Raw genomic sequence first — 15,369 nt, 5'->3', positions numbered from 1 at the left:
CATCTTGAAACAGATGTTAAATAATCATTCATCTCTTTAAACAAATTGTATGTTCTCCATACAAATATAGAAATAATGTACTTCAGTATAATTAGTATCTTAGTCATTGAAATGTGATTATTCTAATTATTATAATTATACTATTTTACAGATAATTTTTTAAAGTTATGGGTGGTCTCACTGTAACATCCAGGCTGGCTCCAAATAACAGGGCTCAAAGTGATCCTACTTCCTCAGTATCCTGAGTAAGAGGACAGATAGGTGCCTCCACCCCAGAAGGAATGTTCTATCTGCATATGCTGTTTCCAGTTATATTCACTTGGTACTTAGAGAGAGCATGGCCCAATACTAGAAGCTGTTACAGAGGTGCTACTTCAGTGCACAGCTGTAGGCAGGGTCTGTTCCATTCTCAGGGTTTGGACATCAATTACATTATAAACACTACTAAAAACAGGCTAGTTTTTAAAGCTTATGATGAGGCAGTCTTTCCTAGGGATTGGACTCCTTGTGCAGCCTCCTGGGCTTCTCCTTGAACTTGAAATTCCTGGGACTCCAATATACTGAGAAGAGGGTGTTTTGTAACCAAGGATGGGGATAAGGAAGGGACTTTCCTGAGCATGGCAAAGCTGGCCTGTGTCATCCTTAGACAAGACTGAAATTGATATGAGATTATATTTCTTTCTATATTTAGCTGACTGATGTTGGATTTCTACCACATTACAGTATGTTTTCTCTTTCCTAATTTCTATAAATGTGCTTTTGATAAACATGCTTTAGTTTGTTGATGTGGGATGCCCCTCTGTATACTGTGAAAATGTTTTATTACCATTGGTTAATAATGAAGCTGATTTGGCCAATAGCCAGGCAGAATAGAGCCAGGCACGAAATCCAAGCAAAGATACAGGAAAAAAGAAGGCTGAGTCTGGGAGACAGAAGAAGCTGCCAGGGAAGCAAGATATGAGGTAACAAGTCACAAGCCTAGTGGTAAAATATAGAATAATAAAAATGAGTTAAAGCTGTAAGAGCTAGTTAATAATAAGCCTGAGCTAATAGGCCAAACAGTTTGTAATTAATATTAAGCCTCTGAGTGGTTATTGGAGAACTGGTGGGCAAGAGAGAAACTTCCAGACAAAACAAAAAATTGTGGGCCTCCCCCTGATGGGGGAGCGGGTATGGGAGGGGAGCAGGGGTGGGGGTAATCGTGAAACCTGTTGCTACCTCCATCGTATTGAAAAGTAAAGCATGGCAGAACCAACAGCCAAAGTAGCCACTCTGGTCCTAGCCACGCCCATGGGACAGTTTAAAACAGTGATCAAAAAATATTACAGATTAATAAAGACAGGTTCTAAACAGGTCACAGTGTGCTAAAAAATGTACATGGCTTGGGAGAAATGAAAAGAATATAGATAGTTATATTATAAATTATTATAAAAATAATTTTTAAAAATAAAACAAAGTCTTTAAAGAGACAGTAAAGGTAAAATAAAAGAAAAAGCCACAAAAGATGGGAAATACACGGAGGACCTGGATTATGTAGACTACTGTGTTTTCTTTGAATTTTTTGACTGTTAATGAGAAGACTACAGAGAGACATTTGATTGTGGGGCTGTTAAGCTAAGCCAACAAGAAGGTATCTGCAACACCAGTTACCGCTTTAGTGGAACACCACCGTCTACACCCTCATGCTGCTATGAGTTCATCTTAGGGACTTAACATCTTTGCACTGACCCGGTGGATAAACATACTGATTGCTGCTATTTATTTATGTTGTGTTTTTTCCTTAAGCAGGTTTTACAAATGACCCTTGTCTCATTTTACTGCATTTCTGAAGTTCTTAGGCCTTAGCAACTTCTGTGAAGCTTGTTAAACAGGGGTCTACCTTTAGCCTCTGCTTTCGGAGGGCAGAAGATGGAACCCAGGGAGATAACCATGTGATAAAAAAGAACGCAGTATACATTTCAAAATCCACAATGGATTCCACAAACGAAACAAGAGTGGCTGTTGTGTAGGGCTACAACAGACCTCCAGATGATGGAGTTGCTGGCTCACAGATCCTACTTTGGGTAACAATGGTCCACCTTTGGGGAGTCTCTGAACACATTTGCTCCCTTTCTCCCATAGGCACATGCACACAGCACATACCGTGTACAAAATGCCCCGTATAAACATCTCCACTGTAAACCGGGTGTTTAGGCTTCTCCGCACGTGTCACTGACTTTGGTCATTTCCTTCGTGTTTGTAGAGCACCAAGGTGTTATTTTCTAGTACTGGAGATTAAGCCCAGGGCCTCATGCATACCAGAAAAGTGCCCTGCCTTGGAGCTGCATTTTTTGCCTAAGCACTACTAATTTGAATTTTCTGCTGATGTGCATCTGGGGCAGGGCTACTCCAAGGCACACAGAGTCCCTGTCCTAATGGAGTTCATCCTTAATGGAGTCCTGCCAATAGAAGTTTCTGCAATGGTGCACATTTTCCTTATCTGTGCTGGCCTGTAATACAACAAGCTACTTTTAGTATGAGTTTAGCTCTCAAGATATGATCTATTCATCTGTCTCACATGACAATTTGGGGGTTTTATGTCAATGGGAGGATGTATTTAACATCATCCCCAATTCATACTTATGTTTCAATAACATTTTAATTTTCAAAAATTTTTATTTATTTATTTACTATGACTTCTATAATGGCAAATCCATTTATAATTTAAATAGAAACAACTTCATTGACTACAGGCTGCTGTATTGGAGGGCTAGTGAATCTGCATCATGCTATTATTCATAGAGGTGTTGCCAAAATGCATTTATTTCTTGTTCCTTGGGAAATTAACAGTATCTAGAGGCAGGAATATATTGTAAATACCTTATTAAATTGCATAATTCCTATTGCCTTTGTGAAAAGCCTAGACTTAAGAGCTCATGATGCAGACACTGGAGCTAAATGATATCAAAGGGTATTAAGTGTATAAAGTCACACTTGGTTAGGAAGAGGCTTTGTAACCCTTTTCCTAAACATACTGTGGTCAGCTGTCATTTGAGCCAGATCTTGAGGCAGGAAGACCCAGGCTTTGATCTGGATCTTGTCACAGAGTGATTCACACCTTTAATCTAGATTTTGAGGTGGGAAGACACTCTTAATCTGGGCCACACCTTCTGCTGGAAGCCTGCATAGGGACAGTGGAAGAAGAAAGGGATTGTGTTCGCTCTTCACCTGCTTGCCCTCACCTTGTCAGCACATCCATTCCTCACTGGATTGGAGCCACTTCTTCTGGACTCCAGCGTATACAGAAGACCAGCTGAGACACTCAGCCTCGTGGGACTGAACAACTGCTAGATCCCTGGACTTTCCATTCACAGCTAGCCACTGTTGGACTGCAGCCTGTAAGTCACTCCAATACACACACACATGCGCACACACACACGCACACACACACGCAGAGACAGACAGACAGAGATTGAGAGAGACAGACAGAAAGACACACACACACACACACACACACACACAGAGAGAGAGAGAGAGAGAGAGAGAGAGAGAGAGAGAGAGAGAGAGAGAGAGAGAGAGAGAGAGAGAGAGAGAGATTGAGCAAGAGATTCATTCTGTAAGTTCCGTGTCTCTAGAGAATCCTTACTAATACAGTGTGGGATGGAAGATACCAAGGAAACCATACCTTCTAGATACAATTAGATTGATGAACATATGAACTCAACATGGGAGCATGCACAGGGACTGCCAGGTCAAGACAATTGGGGTCCAACTAAGAGAAGTGGACGCACGTCCCCACCCCTAAGCCAGAGGCTATCTCCAAGTGTCAACCACTTGTAAAGGGAAAATTACTTTTCCCAATGGAGTCTCACTTGGTATACCCACCATCCCGTGTCCAGCAATAGATGGCCAACACAAAATTAATTCAGTGATATTTTTAGAGATTTTCTTTTTGTCTCCTAAGGTTTTAGGAATTTTTTCACTTTACTGGTTATTATGCTTATAATATATTATGGTTTCAGATTTTGCGTTTTTAAGGGGTGTGTGTGTGTGTGTGTGTGTGAATGTAATGTATTTCTTGTACTTTTTCTGTTTTGTTTTATTCCTTTTTGCTTGCTTTTCTAAAGAGAGGGAGAGTGAGAAAGAAGGTATAGAATTGGATGGGGTAGGGAGAATCTGGGAGGATCTGAGGGAGAAGCCATGACTGGAATATACTGTATAAACATTAAGTTTCAGATTCTGGACTGGTATTTGATCTGTAACGATGGATACCATCCATGCAGTGAGAAGATGAACTCAGAAAGTGTGCAAAACTAAAGCTTTCTTTCTAGGTTGTGTTGTGTATTTTAAGCAGTTGTTCTGAGATCTCTCCGTGTGCTGGGTAGTGCAGACTTAGGAACGTCCCCTCTCTTATCCTTGGAGTACGATTTAGCATTGTGGTGTTAGGATCTGAGACACGATGGGAACGTTAGGAGGTGTGGTCTACTTGTTAAGTGGGGCAGTGGAGGTGAACGTGTGCAGGATGTCTCTTGTACCTGTCTATCCCTGGGTTTGTCTCTTGGCCTCCACGAGGCAAGTGGCTCAGCCTCACCAGGCCTTTCGCCATGGTGATCCTTCTTACCATAGGCCCAAACACAGATGGTTGAGCGCCAAGTGAAACCTCTGCAACTGTGAGCCCTAATCAACTCGTTACGTGTTAAGCAATCTCTCATGTATGTTGGGCGCAGTGATAGAAGTACTGACGACTAAAGGGTTTGATCCCAATCCCCTGCTAAGCGAGTAGTGCTGCATCATGGTTCCTATTTGGGCAGCCTTGGAAGGAGAGGTGCGCTCGGGAATTGAGGACGGGCGAGTCTGTACCTCTCACAGCATCCCTGACCTTTACAATTGTTCCCGCTTCCCCTCTCTCTAGGCTCCCATCCTCTGCGTACCTCTGTTGATGTTGAACGGAGATTGGTCTATTTATTTATTTTGGTCTTTCAAGACACTTGACTGTCCTGGAACTCGCTCTGTAGACCACGCTGGCCTCAGTCTCACAGAGATCTGCCTGGTGTGCACCACCATTGCCCAGCTTAATGCCACTGTTCTACTGAGACGACCCTCAGGAGGTTCTGGCCATGCTATGAAGGAAGTGTGTGGGTTGGCTTTTAGGTCTGCTCCACTGCTCCTTCTAGAGAGCTGGCTATCTCACCTCCCACACACACTACTCTGACAGCAGAAGCACTTACCATGCAGTGGGAAATTTCACGTTTAGTTTATTCCAGGGTAGGCCGGGCTCAGTGACTATTGTCAGTGGGAACCTGAATGACACTGGCAGACCCTGTGAACAAGGTTCTTCTTTTCAAATGGAATGGAAAAAAAAAACCCAGCTAATTGTAAAATTCTTCTTGAAAAAGTCTATTAGTCAAAGTTACTAGAGTCTATTGTTAACATTTATTTACTTAGTGTGTATGTGTAGTCCATGTGTGTGTGTGTAGCTACCCTCAGAGGTCAGGAGAAGGCACTGAATCCCCCTGAACGGGAGTTATAGGCAGTTGTGAGCCATTCTATATGGATGTTGGGGAATGAACTCTGGTCCTCTGGGAGAGCAGCAAGCACTTTTAAGTGCTGAGCTATCTCTCCTGCACTTTTATACAAAATACTTTTATACAAAAAGCTGTACTTTTATACAAAATGATACTTTTATACAAAAAGCTGTACCTTTATACAAAATGATGAGTTAACACAATAGAGTAACATTTACACTTGAAAGAGCTATAAATGGGTGCCCCTTTATAACAGATATAATTACACCCCTCACCTGTGGACCAAGAAGTTTCTAACTTCACACAGTTCAGTCACTTAACAGACACAGAGCAAACAGTTGCTGTGCTCAGTGAACACTGCTGGGGGTAAGGCCGGCAATCCTCAACCCGAGCAGGGCTAAGACCACATTCATACAGTCAAGCAGCTAGTACAGCCAGATGGAGTTCCAGAAAAACAAGGTGGCCGCACTCTTTATTATTGTTTGCTGTTTGAGCTGAGAATTTTCAGCATTTTTTATGTCTCTGGGGTCGATCTTCATTTGCGGTTTTTCCTCTTTTTAGCACAATGCATGTGAATTAATGTACCTACACCCAACAAAGAAAGCCCCGGGAAGGGAAGCTGACACCAGTGTCAGGTTTGTCCGGTAGAGCTGAGGGAACACTGTGATGGTTGAGTTGGAGCTTAGATTACAGCCGCTAACAGCAAGGGTAAGCGAGGGCTTCAGTTTTCAGTCCTGTCCCTTATCACTTACAGGAAATGCAACTTCTGGGAGGAGCATGTTGTCTTCTGAGTCCGGAGAACCTTTGGGCCTTTCAGCTTTGTTTTATTTTAAAATTATGTGTTTGTGTGTGTGAACTTTGTTGAGTTAGTTCTTTCCATCCACTTTTACATGTCAGGTAGCCAGGCTTGCCCCGAAAACACATCACCGACAGAGCCACCTCTTCAGCCATGACCCTTTGTTGAAGTGACTCAAGGACAGAGCACTTCAGAAAGGACAGTTTACCTGCCAGGAGAGTCTGAGAAGGCTTACCTGGAAAATAAAAGCATTTGATGGGAAAACCGAACCAAACCTGAACGTTTCCAAGTGTGCAGAACTGCTTTTGAAGCGGAGTGACAGTGACACCCATGGTCACCACGGTCCTGAAGACCGCACGTCCTCACAACAGCAGACTCAGCTACAGAAAACCCCCAGAACCACACTTGGCAAGGTCCAGCTCTATGAGAAATGATAAGGTTTTATCTAAAACATAATACCAGTAGATTGATACTGCCATTATTATCTTGGAGTACAAATTGCTTTTCTCTGGACTGTGATATGAGAATTGCTTAGTGATACTGAAGGGGGCAAAGGGCCATCTGCTCTGCCCTTCTAGAACCCATAAACCTCAGGAGGAGAAAGGACCCAGGAAAAACGTGACTGCCATGTCCTCTTGTCCCCCAGCACAAGCAATAAGCCTTTGGTTCCATGGATTTTAACCCTGACCTATGTAACAATTACCTTGCAGTGTTCTATAGTGACCAATGCCCAGCACTTTACATGGAAATGCCCACTTCTTTGCAGTGGAACCTGAGCCTCTAAGTTCCTCTGTAGCGTAATCTCAGGCAAAGGTGAGAACCCTGGCCTTTGGGAATGAGAAACAGGAACCTCTGCTGGGCAGAGCTAATGCGGGGCTGGAGAAGCTGTGCTCTTCGTGTGTGACTTCACTGTGCATCCTCTCTGAAGGAAGAGCAGGGATGGAGAGGTGTCCTGTTTGCTGTCACCATCGCTGCTGCTCGGTCAAATAGACAGGAAGGTGGATTCTGTTGCTAGAAGTTCTGACAAACACGAGCAATTCCAAACTCTCTGCAGCTCGTCTGCCTTCTGCATGCCACACTGTAAGTGTGGTGGTCACAGGAAAAATAGAAAGGGTCAGCTCTACTTCTACCATGTAGGTTACAGGGATTAAACTCTGGTCTTTAGGCTTGGGAATAAGCATCCTTACCCACTGAGCCATCTCACCAGTCCTTTAAATTAGTGTGAGTTTGTTTGATGTGCATGTGTAAGTGCCCCACAGTGTGTGTGGAAGTCAGAGGGCAACTTGTGAGAGTCAGTCTTCCTGGGTTCTCACTGTGGGTTCTAGAGGGGTTAATATCACGGCATAAGATTATGTAGTAAACCATTTTACCCACTGAGCCATCTTGCCGGCCCTGACATTTCAATTCATGTGATTCCAAAGCACACATTCTTTTCATTAAGTTACTTTTAATGTCTTCTCATGGTTGCCATCTATAATGTATAATGATTATGACCTCTGGCGTGTTTAACTCCCTCCTTGATAGTGCACTGTAATGTGCCCTTACTTCTCCACACATCTACAGAGCTGCTCCAGTTCAGTGACGGTTCCAGTTCTAGTCCTTAGGAACATTAACCCTTTATCTGGTCATGTGCGTATCCACATTGGAGTAAGTGCATTTGCCAGTCATTGTATGCATGCTGGGATATGCTGGGATGCAAACCAGACATGGTTTCTGTCATCAAGAGTCTAGAACAGTGGTTCTCACTCTGTTGGCCACAACCCCTTTGGAAGTCAAATGACCCTTTCACAGGGGTCATTTAAGACCACCAGAAATATCAGATATTTATATTACTATTCATAACAGTAGTAAAATTATAGTTGTGAAGTAGCAATGAAAATAATTTTATGGTTGGGGGTCACCACAACATGAAGAAATGTATTAAAGGGTCACAGCCTTAGGAAGTTTGATGGCAGCAACCAATCAGAACATAGTAGCTAGGCAGATCAGACAAGTAGGTACGATAAATTTCTCTGCCTTGGGCTAGACTCCAGGTCCGTGTACATACTATAGACACACTCTTCCAGTGAACTAGCCCTAGACGAAGGAGTCTCTTTTAGCTCTCTAAGAAGAGTAGCTTCTGGCCAAATGTGGTGGTTCGTGCTCATAATCTCAGAATTTGGAAGGCCAGGAGGATTGCCATGAATTCTAGTCCATGCTATGCAACAAAGTTAAGTTTGAGTCCAGCCTAGGATACAGAGCTGTAAACAGAGACTGCTTGTTTATTTCCCGGCTGCCCAGACCCAAATAATCACACAGAACTATATTAGTTGCAACATTGTTTAGCCAATGGTTCAGGCTTCTTATCAACTAACTCTTCCTCCCTCCCCCAACTAACTCTTATATCTTAAATTAATCCATTTCTAATATTCTGTGTATTGCCACGAGTCTGTGGCTTACCTAAGGTTCTGGCTGGAGTCCTTCTCCTTTGATAGCTACATGGCATCTTCTTGACTTCTCCTATACTCTCTCTATATCTCTTCCAGACTGGTTATATTCTGCTCTGCCATAGGCCAAAGCAGTTTTATTCATTACCCAATAAAAACAACACATATACAGAAGGACATCCCACATCATCTCCCCTTTTTCTGTCTAATTAAAAAGGAAGATTTTAACTTTAACATAGTATAATTACATATAACAAAACAGTTACCAAGCAGGAATTATAGTTACAATATTTAGTTCATTTACATTTATCAAATTAAGTAAAAGACTCTGTCATCTATCCTATCTTTGTGAGTCTAAAGTTTTATATCTTATTATTTATCATAACTAAACTAAGGAAAACTATACGTCTTCAACTCTTCAAAGACCCCAGAAGGATATAATATAACTTAAGTAAACAGGAAGTGCATTATAAGCAACTTCCAAAACTCTAGAATTGACAGAGACAGCTGGCTGCCTGGACAGTCACCCAAAGTTCTTCTATAATGTTGGGGCATCCATCTTCAGCCTAAAGGCCCATAATACCTGGCAGACTTTTCCATGAAGCAGAAAATTTGAAGATATGTTCTGCCTTGTAATGGGAAAGTTCATCAGTTGCTTTTTTCTGTGTCCTACAAAATTTCTGGCAGATTCTTTCATGAAGCAGGAACCCTGAAGGACTGTCTCACCTTCTTTAGGCAAGTTCACCAGTCATTGTTCTGTGGGTCCTGAATGTCCAGTTTATATAGCATACCTTCAAACATTCCAGGCAAGAGCAGTTTCTTGCCCAAATATCTAGCCTTGTCACATTGAAGGCAAATTCTATAACGAGTTTCTTCAATACCCATCAACCTCTTGAAGTAATTGGTGCTGCCAGAAGCAGACATGTTTCACTGTTTAGAAAAGTCTAAGTTCTTGGGCTGGAGAGATGGCTCAGCGGTTAAGAGCATTGCCTGCTCTTCCAAAGGTCCTGAGTTCAATTCCCAGCAACCACATGGTGGCTCACAACCATCTGAACTGAGATCTGATGCCCTCTTCTGGCCTGCAGGCAGACACACAGAATATTGTATACATAATAAATAAATAAATAAATAAATAAATAAATAAATAAACAAATAGAAAAGTCTAAGTTCTTAAAACATTTTACATGCCATATTCCATAGGTCTTTGAAGTGTTAAAGATTATCTATCTAACTGAAATATATCTCTGTATATCTAGAAAACCTAACTAACATGACTACAAGTTTAACTAATATAAATGACTATCAATCTTTATTTCTTAATTATACATTACATTTTTAAATGACCTGCAGAATCTACAAGAGTTAGTTCCAGGATAGGCTCCAAAGCACAGAGAAACCCTATCTCAAAAAATCAAATAAAAAAATGAACTGCACAAACACAATACCTTAAACAAGAGTAAAATATACATATACATAGCATAACAAAATCAACCATAACTTTTTATCAATAGATTAAGATCCAAACCAATGCAAAGTATTCATCTCTATATCATATCCCCCTTTAAATGAAAACAAAGTTTATAAACAATCATTTTGGGAATTTGGGCATTGTTTTCTCCAAACTGCTTCCTGCTGTTTGTTAGGCAAAGTATTTTTAGGGTTCACAGAAAACTTTCAGGGGGTCTTGTTCCCCCAAAACACATTAGCCTAGAAGGACTCCAAAGGTTCTCATCCTCTGTGGAAACAAAAGCAGAACCTCTTTTCCAAAGTAACATATCTTTAGCCTCAAATTTTGAAGTCATGATACCTTTAAGTTGGTTTAGCTTAGCAGCCTGTACAATGAAATGTCTCTCTCTAGTTAGCTCATTTAGTCAAAAATTCAAAGAAAACAGAATAATATATACAATTCAGTCTTTTTGTGTATTTTCATCTTTACAAGGCTTATTTTTCTTTACTCCTTTCATCTATGACTATATTCTTTTATATTACTTTTTATGTCTCTTTAAAGACTTTATTTTATTTTTTAACTATCTACACTCTTTTCTTCTTTCTCCCAAGTCTACATATATGCTTTAAATACACTATGACTCTTTAGAGGTTTATTTCTGTCTGAATCTGTCTTTATTGTGCATCTGTAATCATTTTCTGACCAGGAGTGCATTTTTTTCTAAATGCTAAGTGGGTGCTGCTAGGACCAACTTTGCACCCCTTCCTGTTGGCTTCCAGTCCAACATGGCAATGGTATGTTCATGGCCTCTGCAAGTCATGCTTACTGCCCCAGCTCCAGGGACACAGCAGATCTATGTTGCCATTAAGCAACATGTAGCATGCTGCTCACAGAGCCCATTTAAGCACAGGACCTCCCAAAAGATCCAGAGCCATTCATGCTATCAGCAAGGATCAGGAAGTCTTCCCTTAAAGAAGCTGTGCTGTTTCTGCTGCTTATGCTGAGTCAGGAAGCCTTCTCTTAAAGGAGTCACCTCTGCTTGTAACCAGCAAACAAAGCCTATCTGAAAAAATGTGGCTACCAAGAAATGCTTGGCTCCCATGTTTTGTGGATCTAGGAGGTTTTTTTTTTTAAACTTTCTTGGGCTTTATGTGGATGTACATTGCTGAGCACTGGGCGTCATCTGTAAATGGAGACTGTCTGTTTCCCAGCTGCCTGGACAAAATAATCACACAGAAACTATATTAGTTGCACCACTGTTTGGCCAGTGGTTCAGGCTTCTTATTAACTAACTCTTACATCTTAAATTAACCCATTCTATTAATCTGCGTATTGCCACGAGGCTGTGGCTTACCTAAGGTTTTGGCTGGACTCTTTCTTCTTTGGTGGTTACATGGCATCTCCTCAACACTGCCCACTCTCTCTATATATCTCTTCCAGACTGATGGCCTTGCCATAGGCCAAAGCAGCTTTATTCATTAACCAATAAAAGCAACACATATACAGAAGGACATCCCACATCACAGAGTTTTCTTTTCAGACAAGGTCCCTTGTTGCCCAGGCTGGACTTGGCTTACTACTGTAGCTAAGGCTGGCCTTCTACTACTGATCTTGCCTCTACCTTCCAAGGAATGTGATTACAGATATATACCACCCTACCAGACAAGAAAAGTAACTTTTTATGGACTCATCTGCTTTTCTTTCTGTTTCCGATTTGTCAGTTCTTCTGCATACAAAGTCAAGTACCTCTCTGTTCAGCTCAGCTGAGGGACAATCCTATTTTACAGAATGACATGCTGCCTAATCCTAAATGCTTACATTAAGTCTATTGTATCTTTAAAGCAACCTTGTAATTAATCTTTCGACAGATAGGAAACCTGATTTTAGAAATAACTGTACAAGTAAAACTGACTGTATTGTTTGCATGTCTGCAATCCTAGTTTATGGGAAGTAAGAGCAGGAGAGTTAGGAAATCTGGTTGCCCTTGACTCTGACTCAAAAACCGAGCCAGAACAAAAAGATGACTTATTAAGCTGACACATCTAGAAAACAATTTCTATTTTGTCAATCTTGTCTTGCTAGCAGATGTATACTGGCCAACCCAAACCTTTGGTATGGCACACGAAGCTCTCCATGGTGTAGACCTAGCCTACCTTCCCATGTCATCTTCCAGTGTCTCTCATGTCTTTTTTTGGCACATCAAAGTCCTCTCAAACTTTCCATATTTGCCAAATACCTGAGGTAACAGATTTACAGGAAGAAAGGTTTATTTTGGTCATGAGCTCAGAAGTTTTGGTCCAGAGTTGCTTGGCCTGGCTGTTCTGGTAAGCAGAACATCATGGCAGGATGCTCCAGTGGAAGACATATTCTCACCAGGAAGCAGAGGGATAGTCCCTTGGTTGTCAGGAAAGATAGAGGGGGGAAGAGAAAGGGGGAGAGGAGGAGGGAGGGGAAAAGAGGGAAAACTTGAGCAGTCCTACTTGCTTTCTGCAGTCCAAGGGTCCCTTTTTCTCTTTTGGTTTTGCTTGAAGAATGGAGAAATCCCCTTACAGACTTTGATAAAAACAGGACCAATGATGCTAAAAATGCCTCCCATCAATTAGAAAACTGCCTCTGGGGGCTGGAGAGATGGCTCAGCGGTTAAGAGCATTGCCTGCTCTTCCAAAGGTCCTGAGTTCAATTCCCAGCAACCACATGGTGGCTCACAACCATCTGTAATGAGGTCTGGCACCCTCTTCTGGCCTTCAGGCACATATGCAGTCAGAATATTGTATACATAATAAATAAATAAATAAATAAATAAATAAAAGAAAGAAAACTGCCTCTGCTGTAGTACCAAAATTATATCCACAAATTACTGATGGGGCCAAAATACAGCACTGTAAGGTAAGAAGAACTGTGGCTAACTTCTGTGTCTCATTTGCAAGCCACCCAGGAATTCTTAGACCTCTGAGGTGATGGAAGTGATGGTTATTCAATTCTGCATCATTGAAAAGCTAGGAAATTTGGCCATTTAGTCAAACACAGTAATACAACATGGGTCTCCCTTCCCACTGAAGACCTTTGTTGTTGGAGGCTGCTTGTTCATTTCCCAGCCACCAAGACTCCTGAAATAGTCATACAGAAATCTGTATTAATTGCAGTATTGTTTGACTAATAGTTTAAGTGTATTTCTGTCTAGCTCTTATATCTTAAACTAACCCATTTCTATCAATCTGTGTATTGCCACATGGCTGTGGCTTACCGGCAAGGTTCCAGTGGGCTCCAGCATATGTGTCTGTCTACTGCAGGTGGCTACATGGCTTCTCCTGACTCTGCCTACTCTCTCTCATTATCTCTTCAGCCTGGCTTTACTCTGTTAAGCCACTGGCCGAAAGCAGCTCCTTTATTAACCAATGGCAAGAAAACGTATTCACAGCATACATCACCTCCCACACCAGACCTTTGTACTTTAGCGATTTCTAGAACTATTATAAAAAAGGAAAAGGCAGCATGATTCAGATTATTAGCCTACAAGAACAGTTACGCTCGCAGGGAAAGAAACCTAATTCATTCCATCTCGAAAAAAGACAAAAGAAACTGCAAGTGAAATGGGTGTTCTCTCACAGGGGCAGCAGCCTCTGAAAGAAACTTTGAAAGAAGAAAAGGCAGACAATAACAGGGCTGCTCTGGGGAATAAGGAGTTTTCCACTACTAATATATTAGGAGAAATAGAGATAATTATTAACCAACAGGAAACAAAGATCCCGGCAGAAACTTGAGCTACTCTGTTTTACGCCCCACCATGTTTAAAATCTCCCCCAGAATAAAAATAAAATTCAAATGGTCAGAGATTCCAATTTACCCATACTGTCTGTAAGTCAAATTTACCCATACTGCCTGTAAGTCAAATTTACCCATACTGCCTGTAAGTCAGATCCTATCGTCTTAGGGTTTCATTGCTGTGAAGAGACACCATGACCATTGCAACTCTTATAAAAAAAAGCATTTAATTGGGGCTGGCTTACAGTTTCAGAGGTTTAGTCCATTATCCTCATGATGGTGAGCACGGTGGCACACAGAAAGACATAGAACAGGAGGAGCTGAGAGTTCTACATCCAGGTCAGCAGGCAGCAGGAAGAGAGAGAGCACAGGGTCTGGCTTGAGCAACTGAAACCCCCTAGCTCACCCCCAGTGACACACTTCCTTCAACAAGGCCACATACAGGAATCCTTTTAAATAGTACCACTCCTTGTGAGCCTATAGAAGCCGTTTTCATTCAAACCACCACACGTATAAAATTATTATCGGGAGAAATTGGGCAACACTTTTTTCTCCTGGTAAATTGTGCCCCTGTCCATTTGTTAGGATATTGTTGCGGGAGCTCCTTCTGCTCCTTCAGCCAATAGCCGCTGAGATACCAGCCCATTGGGGCGTGGTCTCTCTTTTTAAAAATGCGGCCACTTCCCTCCGCTCGCTCTCTGGCTTCCGGCTCCGCTTCTGACGACTAGGCTCCCTTCCTGATTGCGCAGAGGGCTGTTGTCTGGGATGGTGATCTGTAAGTTTTTTCCCCTTTAAATAAATAACCTTTCTATTAATCATAATTCCAAACTGGTGTGGGATTGTTTGTGATTTACGCCATCAGGATATGACTCTTTGGAAACAAAATGTTCACATATCTATCTCCCAAAAGGGAATAGTATCATTAACTTAGAGATACTGAGAAGCCCCAGTCCCGAAATTTTCTCCATGCAACTTGTGAAGGGGTCAAATAAGGGGAGAAAACTGACAGCCTTCTTTCACAAGAAGAATTTGTGCAAAAAAGGCCCTCAAAACAACAACAAAACAGATGTTGCTAGGTGATGGTGGCCTTTAATCCCAGCACTTGGGAGGCAGAGGCAGGTGAATCTCTGTGAGTTTGAGGCCAGCCTGGTCTACAGAGTAAGTTCCAGGACAGCCAGGGCTATACAGAGAAAGCATGTCTTGAAACAAACAAACAAACAAACAAACAAAAGAATGAAAAACAGATGTAAGATGACTAAGGTCAGTTGCCCAAGTTGAGATAACAACAGACAAAAGCAAGCCTTGCCTAGAATAAAAACATAAATACAATTTGAGGCAAGAAGCCCGAGAGGAAATCAAGCCATCATAAAACACTATTAAGAAAATGAATTAATAATACAATGACCAGCCCTCATACCACCCCAATATTACCTA

The sequence above is a fragment of the Arvicola amphibius genome, chromosome 8, assembly GCF_903992535.2.
Source record: "Arvicola amphibius chromosome 8, mArvAmp1.2, whole genome shotgun sequence".
NCBI classification, from domain to species: domain Eukaryota; kingdom Metazoa; phylum Chordata; class Mammalia; order Rodentia; family Cricetidae; genus Arvicola; species Arvicola amphibius.
Note: the sequence above shows the minus strand (reverse complement) of the source record.